The sequence below is a fragment of the Pinus tabuliformis genome, chromosome 8, assembly GCF_031772625.1.
Source record: "Pinus tabuliformis cultivar Carrire ecotype Pingquan chromosome 8, CPIR1, whole genome shotgun sequence".
NCBI classification, from domain to species: domain Eukaryota; kingdom Viridiplantae; phylum Streptophyta; class Pinopsida; order Pinales; family Pinaceae; genus Pinus; species Pinus tabuliformis.
In genome coordinates, this window is record NC_142294.1 from 2,016,696,646 (window position 1) to 2,016,716,797 (window position 20,152).

The following is a 20,152-nucleotide window of genomic DNA, read 5'->3' on the forward strand; positions in this document are numbered from 1 at the left end:
CAATCTTGGTGAGGACACCAATCCTCTCAATCAAGCACCAACTTGAGAGATATAGGACTCCAATCCTTCAGGTTCCAATAGTAAAAATTTAGATTTTCAATGTATCTCTTCAGAAGGCTGTCACTGTAAGTTTGTTTCAATGTTTTCAATAAGTTTTCACAAGTCAACAAACTATGCCACTATATTTCTCCATAGATTTAAAAGATATTCAGTGTATATTTTCATAGGTCCGCAAGCTCTAAATATATTATTCCACAAGTTTGCGAAAGGAAATTTTTACAAGTCCGCAGGCTTTAATATGATTACCACGGTTACACTTCCACAAATCCGCAAGGAGATGCCACTCAGATTTTGATTTTTAATTCTATAAATCCGTAGGGAGATGACATTATATTTTCAAAGTAGAAGGGATTGTCACAGGTTCACAAAAGTAGCCACCGTTCACAGTTCAACACCACAGAAGTGAGTTTTATTCACACAAAAAAAAACACGATGGGAATGACCTCACGGTAATCTCAATCCCAGATGGATTTACACAATTCAACGAATCTTCTCTCTTGTGGTGTTGGACGTGTCGACCACTGAAGTGGCAATTGACAATTATATGAAGACTCCATGCCCAAGGATGTACCAATGGACACTTGTACCATCAGATATCATCAATCAACAGATATTTTTAACTCTACTTCTATTTTCTCATCATCTTTCTTGTACCCAGATTCCACACCCTACGGGGAATTGTAATAAGTGATACTAGTAATGATGATTTTTGAATCTGTAACAAGCTTAGGATGTTGGGACTCGACCAACAAACAAGTACACCTTGGAGTGTGTTTTTTATCTGGTTAATTATCCCTTCTTTTATAGAGGCGGATAAATTTATGGGTTTTTTCACTCACTTTTTACCCCAAAGCCGAGGTGACGGTTTGAAGGTTGAGCCCCTAACACATCTTAGTGTCGAGAGTTGATGTATATTACCATGCTATATCACACAAAAAAAATCATGAAATTTGGTTAGGTCTAGGTAGTCATTTTTTTAATTTTTAGATTTTCCGCACTGCAGAAATTGCAATAAAAATTGTACTTATAATGCAATAAATGATGTCTAGAGAAGTTGTATGGAGTATGAGTAATGAAATTTGCACCTCTCACCCTCAACTTTCTACTATGACACTTTGAGGGGTTAAAAATATGTTTTGAACCCTCAAACCCCTCTTTTCCTAAGTTTAGTGGTAAATTTGGCAATTAATTAAGCCAAAAATTAAATAAATGGAGAAAAATAAATATCCACACATGTTAAATGATGTGGAAATGAAGTGGAAAATTATGCGGGAGTTAAAGTGAAGTCCCAAGATGATGTAGACTCCTAAAATCAAGAAAATAACATGTGTTCAAATAAAATCGAATTTCTGGCATTAAATGAGAAAGCTGCTTACTTGAAAATTCGAATTTGTGAAGTTAATACACATTTGGGAGGATTTGGGAGAATATTTGGTGGAGATTTTTGTGGAAAATTGTACCCTCATGGGTTACCACCCATATACAATTGTCCTTCCATCACAGAATTTGAATTTCACATATAAGGGAAGAAGAAAACGATGTTCACTTGCCAAAATTCGATTTTTACACTTGGCATTGGAGCTTCATTCAACAAATTCGAATTTATCTTTGGGATTGTCACCTCATGCCACTTGTTTAATGACTTCTTCATTGGGATTGGCTCCCATAGTTCTATATAATAGAGCCTTGAGCTCTCATTTGCATGATCTTTAGAACGAGTTATGGGGCCTACGGAGACTCGACTGGATTTTGTATTCATTTTCATATAATAAAAAGACTTTGGGGTACTATTGTGTTGGTGTTCTCCTTCCATTTCTTGAAGTGATGTTATTTCAATTGTTGTGCTTTACATTCTACATGTATGTTGGATTATGCTAGTTATCATTTTGCCACTTGTTTGAATTAACATATGCAAGCTATCTTGTATGGTTTTTGGGTTAGAGAAATACTCTAGGAAGAGGAACACTAGAAGATTTTTGGTGAAATCTCTCGCCTTCTCCTCCATTGTATAATCTAATCACTTTATGATTGCTGACATCTTTTTCCAAAGAGATGTTCAGATTTGGTTGAAAGATTTACTTGGGCGTGGGGTAATTCTCCAATAGACGAACTAACTCCCAAGATCAAGAATAGAAGGACACAATCGGTTTGCATCAAGGATCTCATCAAACGATTTTGAAAGAGGGAGTTTCCTTTCCTCTAGCCTACTAAGATCACATAAATTTAAATTCAATATTTTTCTTGATCAATATCTTATGTTTTCAAGGATTTTATTTGCCACCTAGAGCCCGGTTTTAACTAGACAAGTATGGAGTTCTACTTGCGTGTCTTGTCTAGTTCTTGTACACTAATTGTAGATTATCATTTTGACTCTTTCATGTCATCTTTCCACTCATTTTGGATTTGTTTTGCAGCCCTTTTGAGCATATTTGAGATGAAAATTGAAGAAGAAAGTTGTGAGTATTTCAGGCATCATTTCTCTAAAGGCCGAGTTTTACTTTGAGGGCAGCATCCTTCTCTCACTAGGTTGTGGGCTAGAGGAGGCTTAGCCTCTCTCCTTAGTGCTAAATACAACTCTCTTTATGGCTGATTTGATTGCTACAAATTTGTTTCTTGTACTTGTTTTTTCTTAGACTCTCTTGTAATTGTTACTTAAACAGATCTAGCCCTTGGAAGTGGCATGTTGTAAAAGACTCATTTGGTTTCCTTGGGAAGCCTTCCCCAAAAGCTTTTCTTTCTCAATTTGTAACCAATCTCTAATAAAAAGATTATTTTTTCTTGCGAGGGAGCTTGGGATTTTTACCATGGTATCCTCTCTCCCCATTTAAAGGAACGATCATTGCTTGTGGGTGGACTAATCTCTTAATTAGCTACTCCAATTTTCTTTGTTAATCTCATTTCTAAGCTCCTTCGTGCATGATTAGTTTCTTATCATAACACACACATCCATTCTCATTTTAGCATACATTTGAGATTGGTTTATGTTTGCCATTTCCATTTCTTGAATACTTGTATTGGGCAATCTACTACAACACATACAATTTTTCTTTTGATGCAAGCAAGTATTTTATATTTATTAGGCAAGCTTAAACTAGTTTAATTTATCCATCTACTTGGTTTCACAAGTCTCTTGAACACATTGCTTTATCATTGTCAATTTATATTATGTGGCATTATCATTATTGTTGGGTCTTTCTTGCGTCACTCCATTAAAGTAATTTGGCATTGATTTCATTTCCTTGCAAAGCAACATATTTGGAACTTGTGGAGCTACTTGAGCTAATTGTTTCACTTTCCCTTTCCATTGAAAAATATTCGTATTGTTTATTTGAGCATTGTCTTTTATTTTGAGCATTAATATCAGTACTTTCTTAGAAGCAATAGCACTCACTCATGCATTTCATCTAGGCATTTTAGTATAAGAAAGCTTTCAAGCCAGGACCCAAACCTCACTAAAATTAGCCTCCAAGCATAAGTTTGGTTGATAGAAAGTATAGAGAAAAAGACTTTATTGGAAAGTTCTTCCATTTGGTACGAAGTAAGATAAAAGCGTGTGACCCAGCAGTTATGAAGGTGGCTTGTCCCCTTGTAGGAACGAATGCATACGCTAGCTCGTAAGACCCAGGAGACGAGTATCGTAAATGACACCTTCATGCCCTCGCCCCCTCTTTTTTACAGTGACCCCAATTTTTACCCTTTTGTAAGAGCTCAAGAGGAGGACTTCTCATTTAAATTAGACATTTTAGATTAAAAATAACCAAGACTAATTGCATTCAAATCTAGTATAAGTGCATCTCATGCTAATACATTTTACGATTTCACTTGCAATTGTCCATTTTACTTGTCATTATTGAATATTTTATGTTGGCAAGCATTGTTTCATTTTCCTTTTGCAAGTAGAACACTAATTGATTTTCCTTTTGCAAGATATCTCTATATGCTTTGATTTAGGCATTGATTATATTTTAAAAGCATTTTATATCTTGTATCGATTATCGTGCTAACATCTTTGTCTCCATTTCAGGATTGCTTTGCTTTCATTTTTTGAAGCATTCTACTTTTGTTTTGAGCAAATATATCTTTCATTCCTATTGAGCAATTTATCTTAAGGCACTGGTTTTATGGTTTTAATATGTTAATGATTTTATTGCTCATATCATATTTTGCTCATAATTCTTAAAAGTAATCCACTTTCACTTTAACATCTCTCCTAGAACCTCACATTTCTTTTATCTTAGTTTTCCATATTAGGGACCACCCCCCATAGCTAACCTAGGAGATAGCTTAAATGGAGAGAGAGGGGATTTAGTGTGACAACCCCTTCTCTTAGTTCCCTGCCACCAACCACACCTTGTGGGGTTGAAGGCTTTTCTCATTGACTTGTAGGTAGGTGTAGGCAGCAGGGTCAACAAGACCCACTCTTCACCGAATCATCTACGTTGATATATACACATTTGGACCATCACATGATAGAGCTGACATAACATTTCGAGGAGACACCTCTGTTGCTTTATGTCAAACGAATTGTTTGGTGTATGGGAGCGTAATGCTAAACGAAATTTTAATATATGGGAGCGTAATATATTTCAAACAAAATATTTAATAAATGTATGCCAACCGTAATATATGCCAAACGATTTAATTAATGTGTTGTTTGTAATAAGAATAAGCAATTTGTAAAGTGTTTTATATCATTTGTTAAGATTTTTATTATATGGCAATTCATTAATTCATTAAAGTATGTTTGAGGTGTTTATAATATGTGAATAGGATTAGGATTAGGGTTTAGAAATTTAGGGTTTTTTAAAATAAATTATTTAGGATTAGAGTAACAACAATGTTAGGGCTAGATTTAGGGTTTCCATTAGGATTAGATTTATGGTTTCCATGAGGAACAATGCTAGGGTTAAAGTTAGGGTTCCCAATAGGCTAAGGTTTCATCATCTACAATAATGACGTCATTGTATTGACATCAATGACAATTTTGTCCACCAATCTTCCCCTTTGTCATTGATGGCCATATTTTCTCTTTTCAACATTCTCTCCCCCTTTGACATCAATGGACACTTCATATAGTGCTCCCCCTATCAAGTTACTTCCCTTGTTATGCAACTCACCCTATGATGTTGCTACCCCTTTTCTTGAATAAGATACTTCTAATGGGATGGAAGGAAAATGACCCCCATCTTTTGGCGAAGATATTCAAATGCTTTTCGTGGTAGGGGTTTTCTAAAGATATCTGCAATTTGTTCTTCGGTGTTGACATATTCCATTTTGACATTTTGTTGGATGAAATGGAACCTTGATTGGTGCTTTTTTTTTTTTTTATGCAAAACAGGATTTCTTTTAAAGGCTAATGGCATTGGTGTTATCAAGGTAGATGGCGATAGGATGATTGGTTTCTATATTGACATCTTTCAAAGCTTCCTTCATCCATAAGATTTGTGTACAACAATCTGCAACAGCTATGTATTCTACTTCAGCTATGGAAAGAGATAATGATGATTCTTTTTGCTAAGCCAAGATACAACACAATCTCCCATGAAAAATGCATTCCCACTGGTACTTTTTGTTAGTTTTTGTAGCATCAGATATGCTCTAGCCTTGAAATTTTGTGGAGAGGCTAGAATACATTAGATCTCCAAAACCTAGAGAAATGTTTATGGAAATTCCCCACAGAAATGACTTAACTAGATTATTAATTGGTTTTTAAATATTTACCAAGTCTACACTTAAAGAATATGACTAATTAATCAGAATTAATTAAGTTAAGGTGTGAATGTTCTAGAAAATCACACAGACCAACTTCAAGTTAATCCTAGCCATCGATTAAGATCTAATCTTGGTCATTGAAGTCTCAAAAGAGAATTATAAGGAGGAGTCGATGGGGCTTGGAGACTTCACTTCAGCAATTCGATTCATGAGAGCAATCAGTTTCCGAAGAGAAAGTCAGTGAGATCGAAGCAGTGATTGAGGGGCAGGGACAATGAGCCGAAGGAAAGATTTTCCAGATCCGGGGAGGAAGTAGCAAGTGAGTCGAATTATCCCAGAGAGGCAGCGCTAAGGGGCTGCATAGTGCTTCAGTCAGGAAGATTGATTTGGTGAGGAGCAAAATTTGTTCTCAGTTCCAAAGTCCAGGAAGGAGTCCCTAAGCGTCGAAGAGGCAATTTTCTCAACATCCAGAGGCAGAACGACTTCATCTGAGCTCAGTGCAAAGAAAGTCATCCAGGCAGCTACGAAGAGCAACGCAAAGGCTAATGCAATGCTCCAGGAAGCTGAGTTTTGATAGGGAAAGTCTAGCCAAAGATTATCGGTAGGAGAAGGGTAATTCCCTACAGTATTTTACTCAGATCTTCTTGTTGTTTGGATTTCTAGTTGGACATCCATAGATGTACTCAGATTTCATAACAGAATAATAAAATAAGCCATGACTGTTGCACTGGTTTTCCCAAGTTAGGTTTTTCCGAGGACATTGGTCCAAAAATAACTGTGTAAATTTATGTGTGTACTAGTATTTCTTCCAGCGTTTATTTCTTCCGCAGTTTTATTTGTGTAGGTTGCAGTGTGATTTATTTAGTATTTGTTGTAGCAAACAGTAAAAAAATTGTTAAATTATATTAACAATTAGGAGAATTATTTCTAGTGGTTGTAATAGGATTCCGAGTTTCAGAATTTTCACACGGTATCAAAGCACAGATGATCAACTGGAGAGCTTGGTAGCGAAGGAAGAAGGGGTTTCATTGTTCAGTGAGGGCAACAGATCTAAACCCTAAAGGCAACGCAATCACCTTGGCGAAAAGGCCGAATTTTGTGATGAGATTTAATTTTTCTGCGTGTGAGGCAGAAAATTCGATCTCTCCAGATCGAGGGATTCAAGGCGCAGAGGGAGCAACCCAGTATCTTCACAGAGCAGATCTCTAGTTGGATGCAGTAGTTTTTGCAACAGTTTACTAGAGCAGAACTAGCGTCAGGTGGAAGGAGAGCACACACTAAGGGAAAATTTTCCTCAGGGAACTTCTACTCTCAAGAAGTTCGATTTCCCTTTCAAATCAGCAATCGTTGCATGCAGAGTTTCTCACTCCATAAGGGAGTGCGAATAGTTGAGAAGAAGCTGAGCAAAAGGTAAGAGGAGATTTTCGACATTGTTTGAGATGGCCACTACTGGACTTCGAGAGCAGGACGGGTTGGATGGTGCTTCCAACTATGTCATCTGGAAGGTAAGGATGTCCTTCCTTCTGGATGAATACGGCCTGAAGACATATATAGATGCAGTTGTAGTTATCCCAATAGATGCAGATCTGCTGAAGGAGTACAGAAAGTAGATGGCACGAGCAAAAAGTTTGATCCTTGATGGTGTTTGACATCACATTTTTTCAAACATAGCTGGCAAACGGACTGCCAAAGAAATGTGGGAGACTCTCACCATGTTGTACCAGGGCACTTCCGAGCAACGGAAGATGTACTTAGAGCAGAAGCTAAGATGCACCAAGATGCAGAAGGAAGAAGACATATTGCTACGGGAGCCCGCAATATTCAGTAGCAAGATGGATCAGTGGTAGTAGATGGTGTCAAATGCCAGAGCGACAAGACGCAGAGTCTAGTAGCAGTTAGGTACTGCTGAGCGCAGTGCAATGTTGGAACCATGCAATTGGCACAGTGCAAAGTCAGCAGCAGCGCAAATTCCTCAATGACAGCGCAATAGCTAGCAGCAGTCAGAGTCACAGGTGACAGATGCATCATATTGATCACAGCCGATTCAGTGTTTAGTATGCTTTTCAATTGCAGAAGTTGTAGCTATAGCAGCAACAGATGGAGAGGGAGTTGCAGTGCAGATGCAATGTTGGCAGTGGTTAAGCATACTCAGCAGCAGCACAAATGCAACACATATCAGAGTTGCGTAGTCGTTGGTCGGCAATAGCAGCGAGACATCAGCAACGTGACTGGAGATGATCCAGAAACAGGGTTTTGCTACAGGGGCAGTGACTCTAGAACGCAGTCCTAGCTAAGAGTGTTAGTTTTTGTAGCATCGGATGTGTTCTAGCCTTGAAATTTTGTGGAGGGCTACAACACATGAGATCTCCAAAACCCAGAAATCGTTTCTCGAAATTCCACATAGAAATGACTTCATTAGATTATTAGTTAGTTTTTAAATATTTCCTAGGTCTAAACTTAGGGAATATGACTAATTAATCATAATTAATTAAGGTGTGAATGTTATACAAACTCACACGAATCGACTTCAAGTTAATCCTAGCCATCGATTAAGATCTAATTTTGGTTGTTGAAGTCTCAACAGAGGATTATGAGAAGAAGTTGATGGGGTTTGGAGACTTCACTTTAGCAGTTCGATTTCATGAGCAGATCGATTTCCAGAGTAGTAGCAATCGGTTGTTGGAAAGAGAGCCAGCGAGATCGAAGCAGTGATTGAGAGGTAGGGACAGTGAGCAGAATGAAAGATTTTTCAGATCTAGGGAGGCAGCAGCAAGTGTTAAATTTGGCAACTAGGGCCAAACATCACTTTAGGCAACTCTTATGAGGGAGCTGATATTTTTCTTGGATTCCTATTTCGAGAGGTGTATGATTTCTCTAAAGATCATCCCATTCTAACATGTACAAAAGAAGTTATGAATTTATTTTGATTATGGACAAATTGTCAAGGTCGGCCAGCAATCAAATTAGTCTCCTCCAGCCTTCAACGTTGCATATAAATACAAGGTGCCTCCTCCTCATTTTGGCATCGCATCTCATTCATCTTTCTCTCTCTCATCTTAATTGAGTACAGATTTCTGGGCCTATCTCTCTCCACACGTGCAAAAGGAAGACTGCCTTTTCTAGTTGCTGCATTGCCCAGATTTGACCGAAATTTTAGGACACCGAAATTTCAGGAGGCCGAAATTTCAGGAGTCCGAAATTTCAGGAGGCCGGAATTTCAGGGGTCTGAAATTTTAGGAGGCTGACTTTGACCAACGTTGACCCTGTTTGACTTCGATTTTGTCAGGGAGACTTCTGTTTGGGCAGGCCATTGTTATGGGCACAACAACCAAAGCAGTTTGTCCCCTACGTTGACCAGCGTTGACAGCCCTAATTCAGGTTGTTGTGTTGACTTTTGTTGACCAAATTTGACTGATTATTTTTAGACTGTTTTGGGCTATGTTGTCACACAAAGTGTCTAGGCACCGCGACAACGCTCAGAGTAAGGGTGGTCACTCTAATCCTTACTCACTCCGTTTAAACTCTCTCCTAGACACGTCAAGGGGGGTAGTCCCTAAGGTTAATAGATGAGGATATTTTAAGGATGAACAACTTGATGAAGTTAAAGCAAGTCTCGGTTAATTGAGATAGATAGATTAAAATAAGACAATCACAAGATAAAAATGACTATGGACCAGTGCCTTTAATGTGAATTAACCAAAGACTAAATAATAACAAGTCACCTAGAGCAATTTATAATATAGCAAAACGACGATTATGAACAATTAATTGTAAAATGCCCAAAACTTTAGCATATAGGATAATCTAGCAAAATAATCTTTCTCCAACAATCAATATGATCTTTTAAACATTTATCACACCTTGACAATAGAGAAATCATGAAAAATTAAGATTTTGCCCTTAACACCAAAAACACCAAGGAACTTTAAATTAGTATTCTAATTATTCCTTAGGGAATTAATTGAATGGTAAATGAAGCAATCAAAATTTCTTAATGTGACGAAAGTAAAACGAATCAAAGGGTTATTAAAATAAATTTTTAATGGGCCATAGGCCACATTAAAAAAAAAATTAATGTGAAAGCTCAAATCACGTTTTGGTTTATTTTATTCTCAATCCGAAATTTAAATTTTTTTTAGATTTTTTAATTTTTTAAATTTTAGAATTTTTTATGATTTTTAATTGTTTTTTATGAAATATTATTTAAATTTTTAAATGAAACCAAAATCAAAACAAAAACAAAGAACAAAAAACAAAAAAAGATCATAAGTCAAGGAAAAATCAAAACAAAAAAGAATACGGATAAAATGGAAAACCACCAAACAAAAATGATAAAAAATAAAAATAAAATCGAATTTAAAAAGGTATAACCCTAATGCATATATTAAACAATAAAACAAATGAAACAAAAATCAAATTTGCTAAAAAAAAACAAAACCTAAACCTAATTGAATTTAAAACAAAGTAAAAGAAAATGAAAATGTAATTGTTTTGTTTACCTGCAGTTCGAAGAGTTGGGGACACTACCAAAGGAGAACGAGAGGAACGATGATGCAGTAGAAGGCAAAGGAATGCGAGAGGAATGGCAAGGAATGCAGGTCAACTGGAAGGAGATGTTGGATGCGCGGCGAGGTGAGCAGCAAAGGAGAAATTTCGAGGGAGCCGGATATGCAGGTCGTGGGGATGGCTGCGGGGAGACTGAGGAATGGAGGACAACAAGGGCAAGGTTTCGAAGAGGCAGCTGCAGAGCAGTGTGGGATGGCAGCCGCTAGCAGCTCAATGGAGCAGAGGGAAGTGACACGCAGGGAGTGATGGAGGTTAGGGGGTTAGGGATTAAGGACGGAGGGTTACGATTTTTTGAATAGGCAGCGAGCTAGCAGAAACGAGACAGTATAAAGAGAGGAGGGTTGCAAAGTTGTAAAGTGAGGATCAAGGGAGGAAGGGACAAGAGGTTTTGTAAGTAGAGAAATGAGAGGAGCAGGATTTGCAGCAAGGGATGGCAATGCAATAGATAAGATTCGAAATTTTTTTTTACAGCAAGGAGAAAAAGAAACCCAAATAGCAGTTCCAGGCAGCCAATGGTAGCCTAGGAACCCAAAAAAAAATTCCAATTTTTTTTTGATTAAAATGTTACACTTTTGCTTCAGATTTATTAGTAAAACCCTTATAAAAAAATTTCCAGATTTAAAATAAGAAAACAACCAAAAATTAACAAAAAAAAAAAATCAAACGCTTAGACCGAAAAAAAGGTTGGATAATATCCCTGCAAAAATGATTTTGAGGGCAGATCTTACCCTCCAGGGCCTACATCTGTCTTCAAATCAAACTTCACCTTCAGATCTGCAACCTGTAGCTGAAAACAAAAACACCCAGAACCCATATATACAAAAAATAAATAAAACCCCTGAAACCCAAGTTAGAAAACCCAAAAAAATTTACAGATCTATCAGATATGAAGAATGTGAGTCCAACTCCACTCCCAAATTTGATAATCTAAGGCTCTCAACAGCCATATTTATCAATTTCATACATAAAAACTAAATTTTTTAAATTTTAAAAGAGGTGTTTAGCTTGAAACCCTTCCTGCATCACCAATAAAAATCTTATGATAAGCCCAAGATTAAATTTAGTTGGGCCTTCAGAAAACACAGATTGGGAGTTGGTTGGTCCAACTCAAAACTTCCCTTAGTGCCTGAGAATCTAAAAATCATGACTTTCCTACAAAACCCAATTCAGCCATCAAAATAGAGCGAGAAAATAATAATAAAATTCAAATAAATAGAGATACCTGCTATTACATTCAAAATTTAAATTATCATTTAAACCCCAGTGACTAAGTAAGATACCTGTACTCAAATCACTCTTTGAGAAGCTATTATCAATGGCTAAAAAAAATTTATGCATGAAAACGACACATCTTACAATATTTCCATGAAGAGTAACACCAGCGAAAATTAACCCCAAAGTCTTTCTTTATTATTCAGAAAAAGCTTACACGAGCTTTTCGCTTAGCACGCAACTCAAAAATCGGATGGAACAACTGACAAATGACTTCTTATTTAAAGATAAATCCTCCAACGGCTAGTTCGAGTGATCCTCATCAAAGCAATCTCGACCGTTGATGAGGATTAGAATTTCTTTTAATCTCATCCGTCGAAATATTAAATTCTTGAGAAAAATCGAATTTTTCAATTAAATGCATTTTAATTAACTCAAAAATAAAAAATTTGAATTAATTTGCTCAAAATTTTGACTTTGACTTAACCCCCAGGGACCAAAGGCTTAAAATTTAGCAAAATAATTAATTTACCTTAGTCATGGACCTTTTAAAATTTAATTTTTAAGGACCGACGAATCTTGCCTTTGGAGAATTTAAATTTACCTAGGACCTAGAATTAATTAAATATGTCTTGGAATTTTAATTAATTTTTGGCCAGAAAATTTAGTTAATTAACCTATGAGGAGATAATTTACTTTTCGAACCCTCAAAACACTTCACATCATAATTTTCATATTTTTTACATCAAAATGGGGAAAACCCTTTGCTTCGCTAAGAGGGAGTGTTAGTTTTTGCTAGCATCGGATGTGCTCTAGCCATGAAAATTGGTAGAAAGGCTAAGGCACATGAGTTCTAAAGAACACAAAAACCGTTTGGTGAAATTCCACCCATTTTATTAAAATAATTAATATTTTTAATGGGGTTCCTAAGTCTAAACTTAGGAAAATTAAAGTATTAAGTGACCCAGTTCCCCACAGTGGAAGCATTTGACTTTGGAGAGGTCCTTCTTCTTTCGTTTCTCCTGCTTTCCCTCAGATACTAGGGCAGCATCCTCCTCTTCCTCCTTGGTTAGCGTTCTAATCTCTACTTGACGAAGATCGCCCACAGTTCCTCCCAATCTGGAAGGGTCGACCTGCCCAGTATGCTCTGGACAAATACCTCCCAATCCTTTGAGACTGTGTTCAATGCGGTCCTCACCATCATCTCCTCATCCAGCGTGGCCCCTATGGAAGTCAGTTGATCCCGGATCTCCTTCAATCGACCGAGGAAGGTGTCTATCTGTTCTCCCTTCTGCATCTGGTATGACCATAGCTGATTTTCTAGTAGCATCTTCCTCTGCACGAAAGTATGTTGATACAATTTCGTCAGGGCCTCCCACATCGCATTTGCCATGTCCTTTTCGGCAATATGTGGTACTACATGGTCCTCGACCCCGTCAAGGATGATGCTCTTGGCCGTCGCCATTGCCTCCTAGTAATTTTTGTTCTCATCCAGGTCAACTGGGACCGCTATCGTGTTCAAGGCAAAGTGCTTGAGACGATTCCTGTCTAGAACGAACAAGATCCTGGCCTTCCAGACTACGAAGTTTGAGGCTCTGTCCAGTCTGTCCTGATCTCTTACCCCGTTCACTACCATTTCGCTGCTCCTCTTTCGACTCTTCTGAGTCTCTCTACTTCCCTCCTGGAAGTTCTCAGTGTGACTCCCTCTGAGCCTCGATTTCCCTCCTAGAAACCCCTCTGCCAATGTCGAGATGCCCCCACTCCGATCATTAGTGCAGCTGCACCATTGATCCGGAATTCTTAGCTAGAAATCCTTGGGAGAAACTCCCTCCTCCTTGCTCTTGCCCTGTTAGGTATTGTTTTGACCACAGTACCCCACCAACTTCACTCCGCAACTTACCCACAACCTCCTATGCCCCAGCAAACTGAAGGTTAGAGCCTCTAGGCTCTGCGCAATCCTGGCACCAGCAAAATCCGCACCTCCTGGCCACGAGCGTCAATCCTTCCTCACTGAGAAAGATGACCGGGCACTGTGTAGGTCAGGTCTGCTCCTCTTTGCCACTGCGCTGATCCTCTTCCTGGCTCGAACTGATGACGCAAGCATTGCGTCACCCCTTCCTTGCTGCTTTTCCACTAGGAACAGCTTTTGTCACTTGAGACAGTTGTTTCTGCTGTTGTTGCTCTACTCGGCTGATGCCCTCAGTTATCTTGTGATCTACAAACACCCTCTGATACCATGTTGGAATTTCTACATCTAACTGTTAGAAATCATTTCCTGTACTTTCTGATTTATTTCTTCCTACTTGTTCTGTTAATTAACAAGTTATTTACCATGTAAATGCTGAAAATAAATACAAGTACAGCCTCAACACATACAGATCATCAACTGAAGGAAAAACAAGCACACAACTGACACTGTTATTTTTGGACTAATGTCCTTGGAAAAACCCAATGCGGGAAGACCGGTGCAACTATCTGAGGGTTTTATTATTAAGCAGTTTCATAACACAATCTGGGTGCGAGAAATGGCTCACCCAACAGAGAATGCCCTCGACATTAGTACCTCTCAGTCGGAGACAGATATCAGCCCCAATCTGCCCCACGAAATCTCCCAGCGTCAACCTCTAGGGTCTACGTCAGCCTCTCTGGCCCAGCATCAGCCTCTCGGGACTTTGCGTCCGCCTCTAGAGGCTCTGTGTCACCCACGCTGGCCCTCCTCAGGCTCTGTGCAGCTCCTCGCTGCTTCTGCGTGGCCTCTAGTTGGCTCTGCGTCAACGCTCTCCCGACTTCTGCGATGATGCTCCCGGTACTATCTCTCCCTCTCTGCTACTGCATTCACTGCCCCTCAACTGCAACTTTGATCACTCCTTCGATTTCCTCACCAAGCCCTGCCCCAAAAAATCGAATTCTTGATCAACTTAGTGTGTTATCCAGGTGGCCCTCAAGCCTCCTCTTATACTTTTCTCGTTGATAATTCAACAGTCGAGATTAAGCCCCTAATCAACGACTAAGATTAGGTCTGGCTTGATCCATGACTTTTGGACCATTCTAACTTAGTTTTATATTAATTCACATTAACATTTTTTCCCTAAGTTTAGACTTAAGGACTCCATTAAAAATATTAATTTTTTTAATATAACCAACCGATTAGATTTTGCCCAAACCATTTCTGAGTATTGGGGATCTCATGTGCTTTAGCCTCTTCACCAATATTCATGGCTAGAGCACATTCGATGCTACCCCAAATCAACATTCAGGAACCCATCAAGAGAACGAATTGATCTACAGTAATTTCTGGGGCTTGGAAGCTGAGAAATTCGAACTAAGTGATCATTCTACAACAAAGTAGCAGGGATAGTTCGGAAATACTGGGTACAGAAGCGGAGAGCCACCAGTGGAGACAGCGCAGCGCCTAGAAGGACTGACGTTGGGCCAGTTTGGGCCCACGCAGACTTGACACAGAGACAAAAGGGCCAACGCAGAAGGGAATTTACCTCCACGCAGAAATCTAGAACTGTCGGGGAGCTGCCAGAACAGCCGGGAGAGGTTAACACAAAAGCTCCAAGAGGCAGAAGAGATAGCACAGGGCTGACGTAGAGCCTCTGAGGCTGACGCAGGGCCTACGCAAGGCCAGCGCAGAGATAGCTGGGGGTTTGCCAGTTTTACTGTCGGATCAGCCGGAAACTGCCTTGTGAAGTGAGGTAATCTCACACAGTTTTCTGCCATTATATTTTTATCTGTAACTGGATTGTCGGGAGGGCATTTAGCATTGTATTCAAAACTACTACTTAATAATATAAAACCCTCAGAGCTGCTGCACCAATTTTCCCACATTGGGTTTTTTTGACGACTATTTTGTCCAAAAATAATGGTGTCCTATGTATCTTGTTCTTTGCTCAATTTCTTGTTTCATGTAATAAAATTATATTGGTGTAGGTTGCAGAAGTAATTTACTTCAGTGTTTTAGAAACAAAAGTCTGTTTCAAGACAAGGACACCCCTACTTCCGTCATTGCCATCAATATTGCTGCCATATACTCTGCCATACCGCCCCCTGAAGACAAAAATCCTAAAATAAATCAAAAGCCAATCAATATACAGGAGGGCATACCATGTGGTTTTTTTGATGGGGCTTCCCAAAACAATAAGGCTGGAGCGGGCTTGTGCATACACATCAATCCAGAACACTCTTTAAAAGCTTCTGTAGGGCTGGGTACAGGCACAAATAACTATGCTGAATTGTCTGCTTTGCGCTATCTCTTATGCTGGCTTCTTCACAGAAATATCAACACAATACAGATTTTTGGGGACTCACTAAATGTCATAAAATGGGTCAATGGAAATGCATCTTGTCAAAATCAGATTTTGAAGACTCTTGTTGAAGAAATTTCTTTTTTAAAGGCATCTTTTAATAAGTTTTCTATCTGCCACATTTACAGGGATAAGAATGAGGAAGCAGACCAGCTTTCTAAGGCTGGTCTACAACAGGATCTGGGCAGCTGGACAGTAGAAGAGATCAGACAGGGGCAGTCATACATAACAAACCAGCCCCCTTATGCTCAGCCACTATGATCACAGCTCTTATTTCATTTTTGACAGCAGTCTTCTCGGATTTTTATGTTTGTTTTTATGTTTATACAGTCTCTACATATCATACCTCGGTCCCTTTATATTTTCTCAGGTGCAAAAGCTACAGCAAACAGACTTATATATATGCTGTTTTATGTTCTTCATATGTTATAGACACTTAAAATTTTTGTAAGGGGTTGTTTTCCTTCGTCGAAGGAGACCCCAGTTTTTGATTGACTTTTCAATGTGAGTTTATATATGCCTCCAGCAGGGAGGAAGACTGTACAGGTTTTATCAAACAGCAGAAACAGCTCCTAAATGTAGAGCAGATCAGCAAACAAATGAGCCAGTTGTGTGGCTTAAGACCTCATCAGCATGTAAAACTTTTTATAGTTTCATAATAAAAAGTTTTGATTTTTTCCTCGGAAAAAAAATTTACTTCAGTGTTTTTCAAAAAATAAATTGACAATGTATATTAAAATCAAGTAGGAATAGTAAATTCAATTTTGCTACAGTAGGGATTCCTTGAGTATAGGAATTTTCACAGTAGGCGTAAAAGCCTCGAACAGTTATTGACACGGGCTTTTATAAATACTGTGCAGCAAACATGAACAGGAGGTTAATTTTATGTATGCGACAATGATGTTTTAAGACTCTGTTTTTACACTGTTAATGAAGAAAGTGCTTCGAAATTTTGATGCGTAGCTGATTGTTCGATTGAAGTTCTATGACCACCTGTTTGTGGAGCGCCCCTACAAACAGTGAAGGTTCTGCATTCACATATCTTTTATTTGTCGTTTGTTACAGTTATTCATACGTTTTAGAATTGATTTGCAGTCTTGATTTCAATTAGATAGTGATAGCAATATTTCACTAATTGTTCCTTTTTCAAGTTGATGTATAATGATGTTAATGTTAGTGTAATTGCTTTTCATAGATTTCTTTACGATTTCAGAGTGTTTCATTTCAAAGCTTGATAGATTTCTTTATAGTTTCATTTTCCAGTATTTCACTTCAAAGCATGTGTGACTTCTTTATTTCAAAGCATGAATGATTGATAATAAGTAAATGTGTGGTTTTCATTTTGAATAGAAGTTAATTTCATTTTAGTTTTTATGCAAAGGATTGTTAGAATGTTAGATGAATAATTCTGCTTTTAAATTAAATTTGTGTTGCAATATATCAGTTAAGTTTTCTTAATAAGATAGTGTGAGTTTGCTTTACGTTTCATTTTGCAAGTGTGAAGGGGATTTTTTATTTCATTAGAAAGGAATAGGAATATTTAATGCGTTAAATCCATTTTCTTTGAAAAGTTAGATGGGAATGAAAAACATCTTTAGAAGTGATTTTCAATAATTCAATCATGCACATTAATAATCTGACTTAATAAAAAGGACTTCTAGCATATATAGTGCACTTGCACTTCATAAGTTTACCAACTCCAGTCAATAGGTCATGTAACAATTTAAGACAATTAAATTGACAAACAATTTGCACGTCATATAGGTTAGTCAAGCATTCAAGCAGCAGGTGTCCATCCGGTCATTTGGTTCCAATTTACCATAAGCAAGAATTGTGACTCCATTACAATAGTGGTCTCATACTTTAGAATCCAATCTAATTAAAATCTTGCTTAAATTCAACCAAGTGGTTAGGCCACTCATCTGTGTCTCCCAAACAAGTTGTGTTCCAACTTGTTTTCCTTCACCTCATGCCATAAGGACTACCCCCCATAGTCTGTTGTTGAGAGACAGCTAGAATGGAGTGGGCGGAGATCAAAGTGACAGCCCCTGTCCTAAGCGTTGTCGTGGTGCCTGCACAATTTGGGCGACAACAGGGCATACATGGGTTCCTTAATGATGCAGGGGGCAATCATACGGGACCTAGGAACCAGGGTGATGGCCATAATGATAAGGGATAGAGCTCATATTTCGTTTTTTACCACATGCTAAATTTTATTGTCATATTTTGTGGTATTATTTCCTTTTGTATGTGGTCATATTATGCTTTTATTTTTTTTTAGCCACATCAACCTTTGGGGCATCATTCCAAACCCGACCCAGACATATGGACAAGGAGAGGGGGAGTACTAGAGCCTTGTGGACCTGAAGGTCATGTGGACCCAAAAAGGGACGATGATGAAATAGGGCATGTAACATACGAAGGGGAGTGAAAAATGTGCAACAGCAAAACGAGACCATGCTACCAAAATCGGGGTTTCCCAAGTAGGGCCCATCCTAAAGTTGTAAGCCAATAGGGGAGATCCGACGGGAATAGGGTTGAGAATTAACCCCCCAATTAAGGTGAGGGAACAAGACTACAGTCAAAACCCTTCCTTCTTCCAAGTCACCCAATAATCCATACCCAAGTGTGCCCAAGAAAAACAAGCATAAGCACCTGATTGCATAATGAAAAACCATACCTTTAGGATTGGATGGCCCACCTTCAAACATACGATCTTGACAGATGGACGAGGTGACATATGACTAGCTCAGGAAGCGGCAACATCGAGCACAATATCGGCTACACTCAATGTTGCGAACATCGCGATTGGGATTAAATCGGCGAGGGTCCGAAATCAGAAAAAATTGTAAACCTTGGGATTAAATCGATAAAAATCTGCAAAATTAAAAAAATACAAAAAAATAAATACAAAAATACAAATCACTATTTTTTCGAAAAAATAGGGATTAAATTGACGATTTTTCAGAATGAAAAAAATCATCAATTTAATCGTTTCAGGCAAAAAATCGCAATTTTCGCAACACTACCTACACTGGTGCTTGTCAGGGGTTGTTGATATTCTGTTGAAGACAAATTTATCTCCTATGGGCTCACCTACTGGTGGCGAGTAACAGAACCTGTTAGAAACACCAGTGAATCACTGACAATAGCTATTACATCACTAGAAATGAAGGCCAAATTGGAGATTAGGTTGATCCCCACTTCTGACCCACGGATCTACTCTAGATCTACAACCCCCAACAAATGTCGATCAAGCTCTCTGCGACTTCTCAAAGAAATCTCCACAATAGTGAGTTGGTGTTTCATCCAACACACCAAGAAACCCAAGGGGTTTCGTCCTAGGGCTCTCTGAACCCGAAAACCAAGTTCTCAATCTTCCCAAGAGAAAATATTCCAAATCCAAGATATCCCAAAATGACTTGCGTTCCCCTCTTTTACAGATTTTATGGATCTCTCTCCAACCTTCTAGAAGCACTTTTGTTTTATTATTTTATTTTCATTCTAAAAGCTCCTCGCTTTTATTTTATGTAAGCAACTCTCTTTATTTTGTTTTATTTAAGTCACTTTTTAATCCTGGAAAATGATTAATCTGCCTCCACGATTTCTCCAACATTGAAAGTCACTTTTCATGATCCCATCCTATAGATATTTTTATCCCAGTTCCAACGACCTATTACACTAAGGTGTTTCTCCAAATAATCCGCTCCAAATAACACCTTTGGCGTATTTTATTAAAATATGCTTGATAATAACCCTTTTTACGGGAATCATCGGAATGCAACAAAATCTAGAATAAATGTGTGGAACTGACCTTGATGATGAAATATATCAAGCGAACCCAGTCAGGACTCCATAAAACTCCTCAAAAACCTTCCAGGCCAACCGATGATGTAATCTCGCTCCTGTGACCTAGCTAACACAAACATTGGAAATCCACCCTAACTGCATCATAAGGGAAACCAAAAATGGGGATATTACACCATAAATATTGCATTAGCATGAGAGTAAGCTAAGCTGACTTATTCAGATTGAGAAGTTAACAAACTTGATTGAATGTGTGCTCACAAGGAAAGGAGGCATTAAAAGTCCTCAAAGCAAGCATTCAAATATGGAAACTCAATTTCTTAGAGAAGGAAACTTATAAGTTATTGGTAGAAAATATGAAAAAACAAAAGTAAACACAGACAGGTAGTTACTGTTTTATTTAGCAGCGAGCAAGGCTGCTAGGCATACCTGGTCATAGATATATTGTATAATTATAAAAGATTGTGACTAACAGTCCTCAAGCT

General features: G+C 38.2%; 1 protein-coding gene across 2 annotated transcripts in view; it reads right to left on the reverse strand.

Moving 5' to 3' along the window:
• The window catches only part of LOC149244504 (uncharacterized), a 297,889-nt gene that overhangs the window by 165,749 nt on the left and 111,988 nt on the right, over positions 1–20,152 (reverse strand). The window lies entirely within an intron of this gene.